The 16,382-nt window shown below is 42.4% G+C and overlaps 1 protein-coding gene across 1 annotated transcript in view; it reads right to left on the bottom strand.

The window, feature by feature from the left end:
• Positions 1 to 15,995, bottom strand: part of MEAK7 (MTOR associated protein MEAK7) — a 43,088-nt gene extending 27,093 nt beyond the window's left edge. The window contains exon 1 of the mRNA XM_075189368.1: positions 15,972 to 15,995. The gene's annotated coding sequence lies outside the window, so the exon portion shown is untranslated. The remainder of the gene's footprint in view (positions 1 to 15,971) is intronic.
• Positions 15,996 to 16,382: the final 387 nt, after the last annotated feature.

Below are 16,382 nucleotides of genomic sequence, written 5' to 3'. Positions count from 1 at the left end.
TTACTTGTTACTAGTAATGATTAGTTAGTAGTAATGATTAGCTGTTAGTAGTAAGATTAGTTAGTAATAATGATTACTTGTTACTAGTAATCATTAGTCAGCAGTAGTAATGATTAGTTAGTAGTAGTAATGATTAGTCAGCAGTAGTAATGATTAGTTAGTAGTAGTAATGATTAGCTGTTAGTATTAATATTATTTAGTAATAATGATTACTTGTTACTAGTAATGATTATTCAGCAGTAGTAATGATTAGTTAGTAGTAGTAATGATTAGCTGTTAGTAGTAAGATTAGTTAGTAATTGTGATTACTTGTTACTAGTAATGATTAGTCAGCAGTAGTAATGATTAGTTAGTAGTAGTAATGATTAGCTGTTAGTAGTAAGATTAGTTAGTAATTATGATTACTTGTTACTAGTAATGATTAGTTAGTAGTAATGATTAGTCAGCAGTAGTAATGATTAGTTAGTAGTAGTAATGATTAGTTAGTAGTAGTAATGATTAGCTGTTAGTAGTAAGATTAGTTAGTAATGATTACTTGTTACTAGTAATGATTAGTTAGTAGTAATGATTAGCTGTTAGTAGTAAGATTAGTTAGTAATAATGATTACTTGTTACTAGTAATAATTAGTCAGCAGTAGTAATGATTAGTAGTTAGTAGGATTAGTTAGTAGTAATGACTATAGCTCTGGTTGTATGTTCAGAGCGATCCATTACCCAGTGGTAGCAGAAATAAAGTTATGTAAATATAAAGGGGGTTGTTAGAGGGACAAAGTAACGTGTTTTGCAAAAGTAGCAGCAGTATCTGTATAAACAAATCCATACAAGTTACCTGAAGGTGGAGACGCTCTTTAACTGTGATGTCATTTCTACTTTTTACAGAGGTCATGACCAGGGACCCCACATCGCTTTGTCTAGAGGGGAACTTGGAGGTAAAATTACACAGATCTCAACATTTCAAATGGCCGAATATACAGATGAATTAGACATTTTTTAGTCTACATAAATATAGGTGTAACGGAGGAGTGTGATGCGGAGAGAGATCAGTAGTGCAGGATTATATCCCAGAACACACATTGTATATATGAAGGAAATCTGTTATACAGACATTGTTAGCACAAGGTTTGAAAGGTGCAATATATGGATGTCGATCCGTTATCAACGGCACATCCCATTCCTTCATATTGTCTCTATTGTGTTTGATGCACTCAGTAAATAGATTAAGAACCCTCCAGTGAATTTACAGTAAATATTCAGCAAAGATGGTAAATGACGCTCAGTTATTTGTCTGTCAATAGAGGTGGGGGGGCTTCCGTGACCCCAATAAATCTTCTCTATTGGAATCAGAGACTAATTTATAAGCATCTGTCTACGACAGATACAGGGATTTTATTAGTGTGATAGTTCAAGATCTTTAAAGACATTTAAATCCCCATGTAAATGTCATTTATGTCCATGTGTCACACTCTGGTGTGATTGAGGCCGTTATATGGGGGGGGGGGGGGGTAATTATACAACCTATAGTGTCCTGTGTCATATTACTTAGATTTACATTGCTGTAGTAACATTATTGTGTCTTATTATCAGTACCAGTAACTTATAAACCCTGACACAAAGGTTAAGACTTATAATGGTGGTGGTTTATAGTTTCCTCTGTAGCTGAGACTTTACACTTTTATATGTGATGAATTCCCTGTCTATCCATATAGTAATAATGTTTAGGAACTATGGTATCAGATAAATTCCAGCACTGAACCTTTATAACATGAGCGATAAGAGAATCCACATCCGAATATATCACTGTGTAGAACAATTTGGCTTTTTAGGCCAATCACATATTCACACAAACATTGTGGGCACATGAAGGAGTTTATACAGTATTATTAGTATCAATACTTCCAGTACTCTGCACAGTATTATCAGTGTAGTATTGGTGGGTCTTATCAATATACCCCCTACTGTATTACACGGGACAAGGTTTCCCAGTAGTCCCGATTTTGGTTGGGTTTCCAAATTCTAGGAAACAAGAGGGGCCTATTGGACAGGACGCATCTTTGTGACAATGTAACTATGCACATATAGCGCTGGGGATTAGGTTTTCCTAATTTTGCTTATTACATTTTTGACAGGTTTGCGTTAGGAGACTTAATTAAATAGGTGGAAGACACAAATTCCCAAAAATAATATCACGTGTTAATGGGTAATATATCTGTTGCTGTCTCGGTACACGCCTCCATCAATCTGAAGAGAGAGTGCATTCCGAAACAGGCCGAGAAGTTGTCGATGCCCCTCCCCCTGTGGTAAGTTATCGGGTGGGCGGGGTTTCAGCAGAACAAGAGTGGCGCAGAGATTCTAGCGCACACACGTTAAGGACAATTTTGCATTTTTATTGAACTCCACCCAAAACTACTTTTTAGTTTACATTCTTAGATGTAAACAAAGATAAAAATGTATTAATATCTTCAAACAAACAGATGAGTGTTACAAATATCTGCCGTACAGGTTTATTTAGTAATTAATTATTTGGCCTGCACCTTGTCAGAGTCTTTCTTTGACTCCTGGACTGTAATTAGCTATTGACGCAGAGCCTGGCGACACAATTGGATTTTCTATGTACTTTATTGTCGCTAATCAATCCCAGGCGCGGGTCACTGCGCAATATAAGCCCAGCGACATTTGCATTTTAAGGAGAATGACATTTTTATGGTGATAATATCGGGGTAGAGAACGCCATCACTGGCTATTGATCCACATCAAACCCATCCAGCATTAACCCATTCCACGCTGCAAGCGGTGACCGCAGTACAGAGCGCGATCCCACCAGCCGACTCAGCCACCGATGGGTTAATCCACCTTCACAATGCCCAATATTTAGAACCATTTCTGCCAACCTCATAAAACACTCAGCCTGACCTTTCATTTGCAATATCTGTCACGGTGAAGTGGGAGAGAGCGGAGTAAACACACAATTGTCATCAAGCTCAGAGCAATTAATCCGATTTTCCCTCTGAAAATTAAGTTGTTTGCGGAGGGGGCTGGGGGGGGGGGGGCTGAATAATATGTAGATGAAATATTCATGACATTAAACTGGTCAACTAGAATCTACTAATAAAATCTCGCCGGCAAATGACCGTGTTCGATGAACAGCTGCTATTAAGGTGGAGCAGGACCAGAAAAGCTTTAAATATTTTAAGGAACTCGGTGAGGATAAGATAAGCCCGTTACACAAACAGGGAAGTTGCAGATTCGGTCGTAGTGTGAGCTGCGGGGTAGAAGGAAATGTGAAGAAATTTTATTTCACAGCATCGTTGTTACAATTCGACATCTCAAGGAGAGGTTGCCGGAAGCCATTTTTTACTCTGGCGTGAAGGCCCCAGCAACAGGAATGGCCGACTTGTGTTCAGAGAGGCTCTTTAAGAGCTTGACATATGTCAATTTGTTTTCTTTTAAGATCATCGTCACTATTTAATTATATAGCGCCACCAATTCCGCAGCGCTGTACAGAAAACTCAATCACATCAGTCCCTGCTCCATTGGAGCTTACAGTCTAAATTCCCTAATATACACACACACAGACTAGGGTTAATTTTGATAGCAGCCAATTAACCTACCAGTATGTTTTTGGAGTGTGGGAGGAAACCGGAGCACCCGGAGGAAACCCACGCAAACACAGGGAGAACATACAAACTCCACACAGATAAGGCCATGTTTGGGATTTGAACTCATGACCCCAGTGCTGTGAGGCAGAAGTGCTAACCACTGATCCACCGTGCTGCCCCAAGATCCACATTTATATACTGCATATGCTCAGCAAAGATGCACACACATACACCCGTATATAGAGGTTTGTCTGTTGTTGACTTATACCGCCATACGCCTGGAGCCGCGGAACTAGGACAGGCGTAATGTAAGGGGCTGTTTTACGTAATTGTGACAGTTAGATGTGGACCATCCGCAGACCCATTTTAGGTGTCATATCTCTGGCGGGGGCTGGAACTCTGGTGCGACGATGAAGCCGATCAGTCGACTACATAGTGACTTCTGACTGGCTACTTGCATATTGACCCCTCCAGCTGATCATAGCATCACGTTATATTATAAAGTTGTGGGCGTTTATTTGGACAATTGGAGAAGAGAAGATTCCTTTTTCTTTTTAAAAGTGGAAAACTCTTTAATTGAACTTTTGTTCATATTTTGGGTTTGTGTTTAATTACCTTTTATGTTAAAAATGTGAGTTTGGCATTTATTAATAACTGCAGATAATATTCTCTCCTGTGTATATAACACTTCGTTACAGTATTATATTGTGTATAAATCGGGTCATGTGACTTTACCGCTAACACTCTATCTCTACTCTATCATTGGGCGTAAGTGAAGGCGCTGGATACACCTGACAGACGTCTGGCAGAACGTTACGGTTTTAGAGCCGGATGCATCTTGAGATGCGCCAGACTCAGCGTTCGCACAGTTAGACGCTTTGCTATGGATGTTTGGAGCGCAGATGTGACCTCCAGCTGAACGCCAGAAAGTAGATTTTATTTCTTCACATCCTTACAAGCGTTATTTGTCATAGTTCAACAGCTACACAAACGCTGATGTGTATTGTGGCTCTATGGTCAGTCTGTAGAGCGATGTACAATCCAGCATAGAACGGTGTATGGGGAAATAATTATACAAACTGATACCTAGAGAGTAAAGAATTGTTCCTGAATAATGGGCCAGGAAACCGTAGGTGGATATGTAAGAATAATGGAATAGAGAGCGAGTATCGCACAGATGTATATCTACCTGTTCCTGACTGACTATTTGAATGCCTGGTATCAGAATGATACCACAATATATATATATATATCTTTTTATAGCTGGTCACTTGATGACAGACTGAGCAGTAATCTAGTAGTGTAAAAACTAAGGGAACATCTGGTACTTTAACTTTCTTAAAGGAATACAAGGTAACTATAAGATTTATTCCCAGTTGTTGACAGACCGCCCATCAAATTCTCATTTTAGAAACGCAGTTGTCAGTTTTATACGAGACGACGTATGGATTTCCGATATATAAAGTGTGTGTTATCCCTCGGGAATTATAATGGTGACAACGCCGCTCCTTCACCCATCACCAATGGACGCACCGCTCAGACTGGGGGCAGCTGTTCCCCCCACACCCCGAGAGACCCCCCCACCCTCTGAGTCCTCAGCTGGTGGAGCCGGTGGGTTTACACAACATATGTTCCATCAGCTGCAGCTCCTCAGAACATGAGGCCGATGACTGACATCTCCCAGAAGGGACAATAGCTGAATAATGATGTATAGAGAGTGTGGGGGGGGGGGGGGGGTGATGTTACCTCTGTCCACGGGACACAGCCTGTAGCTGGGGGCAGGGGGGGCTGGATCCCAGGATTGTATTTACAGCTGCAGCCAGTTGCATTTTTTTACTTTCAAAAACGTCCCCATCAGAGATTCTCGTCTCCTGTTACATCAGGGTGGGGCAGTTAATTGGATTTTTATTTTATTTCTTATTTTTTTAGGGAGGGAGGAGCAGCAGAGTCCTGTTACGATGACTTCAGAGGCGTTCTGGGAGCATATGTGAAGCATCAAACTCATTTAAAAAAAAAATCCATCTGGACATAATGTAAAAATATATATATATATTCGTTTCGCCAGAGCATATTTATACCCAGATCCAAATCGAAACACATCTGAAGATCCGCTTTGATTTGAATATGGTCAGAACTCCGCACAGGTTTCGTGCTCGTTATCAAACTGCAAGATGTGCGCAGGTTACGTTACGTTTTCAAGCAGTGTCAAACTATTTAGACCTGATTGTGTCCCTGTAAGTTGTGGATCTATATTATCAGAACTTGTAATACCGCTGGTGAGGGCATCGCTGCCAGCCTCTAACATTCTCTAGAGACACACACACACACACACACACACACGTGTCACAAGAAACACACACACACGGGGAGGTTCACACACACGCAGGAGGGGGTCACACACACACACACACACACACACACATAGGGGGGGTCACACACACCTGTGCCAGGCTCAGAGATAGAGCCATGTGACTGGTATACGGAGATAAGCTATCCTGTAACACAGATATCCTGTGACCCCTCTCAGGGGGTCATTACTGGGAGGCTCCTGGGCTGCGGAGCAGGTTATAACTTTACCCAAAGAGTGAAACTCAGAGGGGAACCGGAATGTTGGGTGGAGAAGATTTCATAACCCCCATGTGTAAAGGAGCTGAAAGTTCAGTCATTTCCCTGCACTTATACTGCTGAAACAAGCAGATTATAGTGGCAGCTAACGTGGCCCCTGCTGCCCGGATGATGCCCAACGTGGCCCTTCCTGCCCGGGTCCTGATCAACGTGGCCCATCCTGCCTCAATATGTACAGTGTTATGCCACCGAGGCTACGGTGATTGCACCGGACTGTTACACCTGGCCAACCGGCGGCTCTCCAGATGTGAAACTACAAGCCCCAGCATGCTCTGCCAGCAGATAGGTGGTATGACACGCTGGGACAACACCTGGGGGTAAATGTATCATCTTGTGATTTGTGCAAGTTGCCGGAAATCGGCGACTTTGCAGTAAAAATTTAAAGCGGCGACGGCTTATAAAGGCAAGTTCACCTTTACAGGCCGGGTCCTAGCAGGGACAATGGTGGAGCTTTACCTGGGCACTGTCGCAGAGACAGACATTATTTCTGTACGTTGAGTTATATAAATATATGATTCTATTAGATAAGATGAATGTTCCTTTAAGTCCCCGGCTGTAGCCTTATCTGTCATTATATCACATCAATCATTACACAGCTGAGCGTGACCTCTGTATCATTTATTAATCATATGAACACAACACGATTCCCTGCTCAGTGATTGTGCTGACACTTATTTCTTGTGTCACTTTGTTGCTATTGTCACAGTTACACTAGTAAGTTGTCCATATAAGCGGCCCCTGCGGACAGACAGATCAGGGGCCACAGACATCTTTCCTCTAACATTAGCTGAATATATCAACCTGTAATTTTGTATAATCCTGAACCTCATAGTTCCTGTTTCAGAGAGTGCGATCGCTCTGGGCTCTGCCCCCCCAGCAGGCGACTGTGTCCCACGGTGGGAAATGTGGGAGCTAAGTCCATTCACAGCAGAGCAGCTTATACAGGACCCTGGTGGAGGCGGCAATGACTGGGGCTTGTGAGGGGACAGAAGGGTAGGAATGGACGATGCACGAAATAGTCCCCTGGGGGTGTGGCCACACCTCTCCTGTGGCATAACCACACCCCCTTGGTGCCATAACCACACACCCTTGGTGGCATAACCACACCCCCTTGGTGGCATAACCACACCCCCTTGGTGGCATAACCACACCCCTGTCAAACCCGGATTTGACTAGCATGAAGTTTGGAGGGGTACAGAACGGGTGTTTTCTCCAGAGGTCGGGCACTGTGGTGCCACAGCGCTGTGTTATTTCCACCTCAGGATGCCGATAACAGAGGAAAATAATTGAAAAAAATAGCTTATTTTTTTGACTAAAGCATTTTATCAATGTTGAAAGATTTTAAAATATTTAATTTGGGGGATAGGGGTACCCTAAGACTGGCACGGCGAGGATGCAAGTTACCCCTTACCAGGGCAGCTTTTATTTGTAAGTTCCGGTGATTGGTTTATTAACGCTAAATAAACGAAAACATTCTTATCGTTATCGCACATTGATAACGGAGCCACTTTGTTATATCGCACCAGTATATAATAATTATATGACACATACAAATAGTACACTTCTGTATCTGCCCTTATGGGGGGCATTATCTACCCCAGGAGTTATACCCCAGTTAGTGAGACTTCCACACTCAGGTCGGTCTCCACACAGCACAGTCACTAACAGCTCCTAATGTTACATCATAATAAATGTTCTATAGCGATATCTGACCTACGCGGCCAATCAGCAGTGAGATTACATCACATCCTCCTATGAGTCATAACTAGATCTACCCTAGAATCTGGTGCACAGACAGCGACCTTCAGCCACTAATACTACAATGTGAATGCAGCCTATATAAGGTGCACTTATTAACTAGCTGCCTAATCTTTAATCTGTACAACATTGTAAATGGTGTTAATAGACTCTCATACAATTACAGTGAAACTAATCCCCACAAATGTGAAAACCTTCAAGTAACACGTCAAGACCGATAAGCAAGATATATTAACTCATTATACTATATATAATAAGTATATTAAATTTCTGTTGTACATTCCCAGTGTTTGCTGGCTGCAAGCTGCCATGATGTAAGTGGCCGACATTGCACAGAGAGGCCACACCTCCTGCGATGGCGGTAGTGCTGTTACAGGTAACAGTGGCGCACGCAGGGGGGGTTTCTGGGTCTCCAGAAACCCCCCCCCCCCTCCGCTAAAAAGTGCCCTACATGTCGGCACTGTAGTATACAGCAGCCGCGGCGCTGTCTAAGAAGCGTCCGCGGCGGTGCTGTATTGTATACAGCACCGCCGCGGACGCTTCTTTGACAGCGCCGCGGCTGCTGTATACTACAGTGCAGCTGAAACGGAGCTGCCGCGCATGCGCGGCAGGTCTCTAGGATTTATTTTTTTTCCCCGGGGGCGGAGGAAACCCCCCCCTCACAAATCCTACGTGCGCCCCTGGGTAACATGTAGCACCTGACAGCAACTTGTTCTGTTATCTTTCTATTGCTGTCAGGGCCGTTGTAATAAAGAGACAAAAAGGACATTTGCCTCTGAGCTCAACAGAAGCAGCACAATGGTGCTTGGAGGGGTTTATAATGGTGTTTATAACCCACTGTCGAAGACAGCAAATTGGATAAATCATTTCAATTAATATCGAGCAAACTTGGTTGTCATTGTCTGAAATTATGCGTAGAGCACGCTACGACGTGGAAGGGCGTATCCAGCCGCAACATGTGGCAATAACAGGTTTTACACACATTCACACTAACACACACATTTGTAATTAGTACAAATTAATTGTAGTTGCAACACATAGTTATTTATGTCAAAATATAGCAGTATTTATGATTAGTACTATAAGTTATATACATATTAGTGGAAACAAAGGTCCAGGTTGCAGGAAATATGTTATGTTTAGTATCATTTTAATCCCCTATTCATCAGCAGTTGTCCGGTTCATTCGCCGAAGGGATCACACATTGCATACACTAGTTAGCGATGTTAGGGAATAAATGTTTAAAGTGATACTGACTGTATAATGTAAATAGAATAGTTGAAACTGGATTCTTGACGGGAAAATCGGAGTGCATCCCCTGGAGAGATGACCCCCACCTTTGGATATTGTGGTTTGAACTGGCCTATGACCTGCAGTACACTGGACCTTCCTGAAGCCTGGACCAATAGAAGCAAGCCACATCATCTGTATTGTTTTACTGTATTCACTGACTGCATATAAGCAGGGGCTCTGGACCTAGTGAGCAGTCTTCTTGACCACAGCCTTCAGACCTGAATGACTGTACACTGGATCCAGGGCGCCTGCAATAAGTAACGGCTGTACTTTTTTTATTTCGCATTGTTATTCTGCTACTTTTCGCTTTTAAATACTTTGTGCTTTGGAACCACACATTAGGAATCGACAATCGTTATTGGATAGCAACTAGACGTGCATAACACCACCAACATAGCGCCAGAGGGTGCGGGGCCTTAGGAGAGCAGACACAGCAAAAACTGCACCAGTGAAAACAAAGACAAAATGATCCTTCTCCCTGTAGAAGAGGTTGAAAGCCGGATAACGTCATCGCCCGGGTCTAATAAGGTCTTAATTCTGCCCTGACTGTCGTAGGTTATTTTGTGCAGAAATCCTTATTATTTGCTCGTGGTAGGGAGTTGATTTTAATGCACAGATTTTCTTGCAGAATGACTTGGGCCAGCCATGAATATGGGACTATACTCCTACACGTTGCCATATCACACACACCTCCATAACGCAGTGGGTGGGGTTCTTATCAATTAAATATTACACAGTTGTTCTATTTATTAGCTCCCGGCCTCTGCTGCACATCTGAAAAACGAGAGGATTTGGATGTGAACTGCACACAATGACCACTCAGAGGCAGGATGGGGGAAGGGAGAATGTAGCGACCTATTCAATATGTGTCACAACAAGCTCCGCCCCCGGCAGGTGATGTAATTAATTGTTATTATGATCCCGCCAGTGAATCCTATAGCTGTACAGACATAATACTATATGTGTAATGCTCTCGGTACACAATCATTATACAGCAGGATCAGTCTGCCTGTCGTACACAGCAAACATTCATCAAAAGACTTTCCACACAAAGCTCAGCGAATCGAAGGAAAGCGTCTGAATGCGGTTCTATAATGTAACCGGTTCTGTTCTCCGTCCCTCAGCTGTAAATGACTATCTCTGCAGGGCTGGCGCTAGCTCTGGGGGCCCGCCCCTCCTCCGCTGCTTCTTACCTTAGCAGGCAACAATAAATTCTGCCTAGCTGATATAAAGGCTTTGGTGAAAGACACAGAAATAGTGTAAAGTACCACGTGTAGTAAAAGTGGCAGGAGGGTGTGTACGAACCCATAAAATAAAGTCATCTGAGGGTTTAAAACCCCTTTACTGGTAACATTAGACAAACAACCCCATGAATTCCTGTCTGAACTAGAATAGATTACAAGACGCAGCTTTTCGTTGTGACAGAGATCGGGGGAAAAGGAGGAAGTTTAAGAGAAAACAATTGGTAAATGATCGAGATAACACCATCCCCGAGATATTTAAGTTACGTTTCCTCATAGTTTCCAATTACAAAAGTTCATGAGCTTTGAGGAAGTTTGACTTATTTTTAGAGAAGACCTTGAAGGAAAGAAGTTGGTTCATTATAAATGTCGTATAATTAGGGTTACTATCAGCGATGAAGAAAGCTGCACAAAGTTTCACGACAAAGAGAGTTTTGCGCTGGAAAACAGGAAATTTCGCCGAAGTTCTGGCACATTCTGGTTTTCACCATCCCGCAGAACGCACATTTCATACTTTATTTATAGTCTATGAACAGAGCAGAAAACATGAAGTTCATTCATTCTACTTTATGGGGTCACTGGGAATTAGGGGCAGAATTATCGGGAGAATTCCCAGCAGCAAACCTCTGAAATTCTGCGGCTAAATGCGGAATGGGATAAAATATCTGCAAAACAGTTTTACAGATTCACTTATCACTAATTACCAGACAAGTCCAGGAAATCTGGTTTCAGTTTACATTCACGAAATACTTGTGGTAGAGCTCAGTATTGTAGTCACTTTTTTTTTGTTGTTAAAAATGGGTTTTGTGACCAAACGCTTATTGTAACTCCCCTCCCTTGTGTAAGGCGACTCCAGAGGTGTCCGGTAGCTGCTACTGCTTGGGGAGTACTTCCCTTTATACGCCGTGTGCTAGTAATCCAACCAGATGCAAAGCGGAGCGATGACCGTGTTACAATTCAGATTGAGCCCATGGTTATATGTAGTGTAGGACTGGGTAGATGGTGGAAGACATTGGTGCGAGTTGGTCAGTGTAACATATAATGTAGTAAGCGGATAGTCCCTGTTTCTAATACAGAATATGTCTAGAACTCTCTGAAACTGTGGCAGGGGGCTGCAAAACCGCTGCTTACCTTGGACCCCTCTTTATCTAGGTCTGGTTAATGACCATATTAAGGGAATCCGATCCATGTCACCATTTATCTGTGCTTAGGGCAGGTTGCAGTCTTATAAATACTTATTATTCTACAATCTGCCGCTGGCATGGCATGCTGAGTCATGTAGTTCCACCACAGGTCATTGAACCTGCTCTAGACTCTACAGTTGAATCATCTGACGAGAGTATGTTCATTAACATTCCGATCTCTCATCATTTCCCGCATTGACTACTGCAACCTCTGTTATCTGGTATTCCCCTCACCCATCTATCCCTACTTCAATCCTTCTTAAATGCCACAACCAAATTTATGTTCCCCTTGCACTAAATCACCACCAATCCCTACACTGTCTCCCTGTCCTCCAGAATCCAATTCAAATTACCATTACTAACAAAAAATCTAAACTCAACCCCTTTATACCTCTCATATATCGTATCAGAATACTCTCCCTCCCACCCTCCTAGATCTACCTCTGACCTGCGCCGTGTCTAGTCTCTGATAACAACCTCACACTCCCGTCTACAAGACTTCTCCCGTGCTGCTCCCCACTTATGGAATTCCCTACCACGCTCAATCAGCCTTTCTCACAGCCTTCAAATATTTAGATGCCATCTCAAAATCCATCTCTTTATAAGAGCTTACACTACTCCCACCTATACTCCTCACACTGGTACACCCTCACACCTATACAACCTGCAATAATTAACCCTCACAACTGTCCCAATCACCAATCTGACCCACACTCGCTCCTCTTGTGTCAGCTCTGCGATCTTCCCCTTAGAATGTAAGCTCTTATGGGCAGAACCCTCCATATACTTTGTTTTCACGTCTGTATTTATTTTGTCCTCCTCATATGTCCCTGTTTTATGTATGTCCCTGTTTTCCCTACTGTACGGCGCTGTGGAGCACTGTGGTGCCTTACACATCTACGATAATAAGACTAATAATATTAAAGAATAATAAACATATTGCAAACACTAACTCAGTAATGAGGATTGTTAACCCTGGGAGCCGGTCTGGTGTACAGACGAGGACGTGCAAAATGATCTCCCGAATAAGTAGGTTAATTACTCTCCATTATTCAGAAACATCTCAATTCCCATCACCACCCGCCCAGAGCACTGAGCTCAGAATGACATTTCTTAGGCCTTCATTGCAGGATAAGGAGCATTTAAGGTTGTGTCATTTAAAATGAATAGAAAACGCTTCTCATACAGTTTGTGAGATCACAAGAAAATGCTAAATTCTCAAATATAAGAGGTGAAATTTACGGGGTTTATAACAGATCGGTGATGGTGGGTACTGCAGATATACCCGATATCACATCTGTAATGTAGGCGGGAATTGCAGATATTAAGGTGGAGTCTAATTAAATTGTGGGAGGAGTTAGGAAGCTGGGCGGGGAATCAGGGAGCGGGCGAGGTCCTCAGTCACACAGATTGGACGAATTTGGCAAAATATGTGTCACAAAGAATTTAATTGTAAAACCATTGTATGTTCTTATATGTTACAATTACCACAGACACCAGCAGTGGGACAGGGAACTGAGAGGGGAAAATAAAGAAAGACATTTTATTTACTCTACAGGTACAGGACGTAAGAAATTGATGATGATGCAGAGACCTCCAGCTACTTCCTCAAATCTCTGCAATCTACACAATGCTAATGTATTAATTAGTGTTATGGTCTTACAAAAATTGTTCCACTGTAAGTTTGAGTGAAATTCCAGGGGGTAAATATATCAAGCTGAGAGTTTTCCGACGGGTTTGAAAAACCAATCAGATTCTAGTTATCATTTATTTAGTACATTCTACAAAATGACAGCTAGAATCTGATTGGTTGCTATAGGCAACATCTCCACTTTTCAAACCCGACGTAAAACTCTCAGCTTGATACCTTTACCCCCAGATGTTCCTGATGTGAGAGTCACTTCCCCTGAACATTTGGGCAGTGATTTCTTTTGACAGAACTGTACATCCACGTAAACAAATTATCAGAACTATTGCACAGACAACTGTACAAATAAGTGTCTATAAAGTCACAACAGGTGATTGTTATAAAGAACAGAACATAGTTAATTGATTCCAATTGACTTTAACCAAACACACAACGGAAATATATTACTGGAGAAAGCGAACCAGCAGCCGGTTGGTTCTGTGTCTCCGTAACCATCCTGGTAAGATTCTGACTGGTGCAAATACACAATCATGTTGCAGTTTTCACAAACAGATGATTGTAGTTCAGGAAAAACAATTCGCCGCTACACACAGAGGTGTTGGGAGGATGTATATCACAGTCACAAGAGGCGAAGGGTCTGAACACGACAAATAGTATCGTTTGGGTCTCTGAGATTGGGATCAACAACTGACCGGTGACGTTTTACTGGAGGGAATTCAAACCTACACATAGAAAATCCTCAATGACAGCATCTGATGTTGACCATTAACCCATGTAGTTATTATATTATAATATAATATACATTGATTTTCAAGTTGTTACACTTTTTATTTCTATTAATATCCACAGCGCTATATAATAAACGAGTCACTTGTAAACACTAAAGCCCCTATTTATTAATGACCGTTTTTTTAACATGAACCCTTTCAATCCTTATTGCAATGTGGTTATAAGGGAGGATGACAGGAGTTGTAAGACCGGAGTGGACGATGGGGTAGATATGTAGAAATACAGAGTGTGGTGCTGAATTGTGAAAGGTTTTGTAGGGAAAATGTATAATGTATCAATTTATCCTGGAGGGGACATGGCTGTAGCATCAGTCAGAGCGGTCGCTATGGCTGCCACAGTCAGGATGACTCCAGTTTGGATAATGGAAGAATACGGAGCAGGGAGTTACAGTAATCGTGGCTGGAAATGCTGTGTGCATGTACTTGTGTTTTATATGTTCTCCTAGTGAGGTGAGGGAGAATAAGCAAGATATCTATATATGAAGGTGACATTATTTTGCCAGGAATTGAAAGTGGGAACGACAAGGATGAATAGAATATGACCCCAGGCTGCGGCTTGTGGAGCAGGAGTGATGGTAGAGTTTCTTACAGAGATACACAACAAGCACAATGAAGGATGGGAACACAAGGAGCGCAGTCTTGGAGAGATTCGGTTTCAGATAGAGGGATGATGTTACAGGGAAGACAGACGAGAACATTCTGAAGCGTTAGTCATAGGTGAGGGAGAGCGCTCACGGGACAAGGGGTAGTGTTGGGTACCGTCAGCATAAGCTGGCAACAAAACCAAACCTACTGATTTGCAGAGGGAAAGAGAAAATAGAAGAGGACCCAGAGCGAGTTCGCGCTCCAATGAGGGAGCAGGGAAGGGGCAGAGCCTGCTCTAGAAACCTTGGAGGAACTGCTGGAGAGTCAGCTATAAAAACCGTGCAAGAGAAGCGTCTTCAGGAGCAAAGGAGCCAAGAGCTTGGAAGAGAAAGGGATGGTCGTCTGCATCAAAGGCAGCAGATACGTCCGTAAGAAGGAAGAGGCAGGAATGACCATTTAGCACCCAAAGCATCATTGTAATAAGGTGCATGTAATCCACCATGTAAGGAGTCCATTACAGTGTTTGTTGAGAGATAGTTAACTAGGCAGAGTTTGATACAAAGAAAAGGTCAGGTTAGGAAGACGAGATCACATTTTGTCATGTTAAACACCATTTAATAATGTTCCATCCTTGTGTTCTTAATGAAGTCATGTGTAAGTGTTACTAGAGAGTGTCAGAGATTGGGGGCTTCAATCAGTTTTAGACAGTCCAGGCGGTTGTGTGTTGTTTAACCCTTTCCTACCCAAATGTATCACATGCTGGGTCTTGTATTGTAATGTAGGTACTCTGCAGAAGAGCGCGACTTCCTCCAAAATGAGAACAACAACTGTGTGTGAAGGGGGAGGGGGGCTTCTAAAATTTCTAAATAATTGCACCAATACAGTTAGATAAGAGCGTAAGACACAACAGGAATATAAGCAATATAAAATTGTTGTAGACTTTGCAGGGTATAAATGTATTAGACTTTAGGCCATGATAGAGGTTTATGCTGTTGCGTAAGTACCATAAACTGCTAAAATTAGGAAAAATATAGGTAATAACAACCAAAAACTGGAAAAATGCTTTAAAGACAAAAGATCAGCAGAGCCCCCTAAATGCCCTTTTAATTCCAATATTGTACCACAAACCTAGTCATACATCTAAATAGACCCTTTGTAGAGAAGTCGGTACTTGTCTATGCTCATATTAGACAGATTCTCATGATTGAAGTAAATTCTGTTACATTGTGTCCACACATTTCACCTTCACTCACGTGGACTCAGCGATTGGTCCGGTGTTGGTCCCTCGTTACACCAGTATTGCCCTGAAAGCGATGGACCGCAGATAAGCGGACAGCTTGGAGATCAGACACAGGTGCTGGGACGTCCAACTAGACAAACGCTGGCGGAATCACTGCAGGACGCTTCCCGGACGCTGTTGATAATAAAATATTAATAGAACAAACTTTAGCTCCAGATGCGAATTGTCCGTAAATCAATGATACATTTTTGCCACCTATAAAGGGTCAGTTCACACTTATGTATATTAACTGGATGAAAACACATTCCTAACCAAACAAATGGTCGTTTATTGCCCAGATTCCTCTATGCCATCATCGTCGTGTGTGGGGGCTGCATTTATTATTATGCTTCGTAAGGATCAACAACCCACTCGGTGAACGGGT

This window comes from Mixophyes fleayi, chromosome 10 (assembly GCF_038048845.1).
Source record: "Mixophyes fleayi isolate aMixFle1 chromosome 10, aMixFle1.hap1, whole genome shotgun sequence".
Classification (NCBI taxonomy): domain Eukaryota; kingdom Metazoa; phylum Chordata; class Amphibia; order Anura; family Limnodynastidae; genus Mixophyes; species Mixophyes fleayi.
Note: the sequence above shows the minus strand (reverse complement) of the source record. Positions and strands in the feature narration are given on the sequence as shown.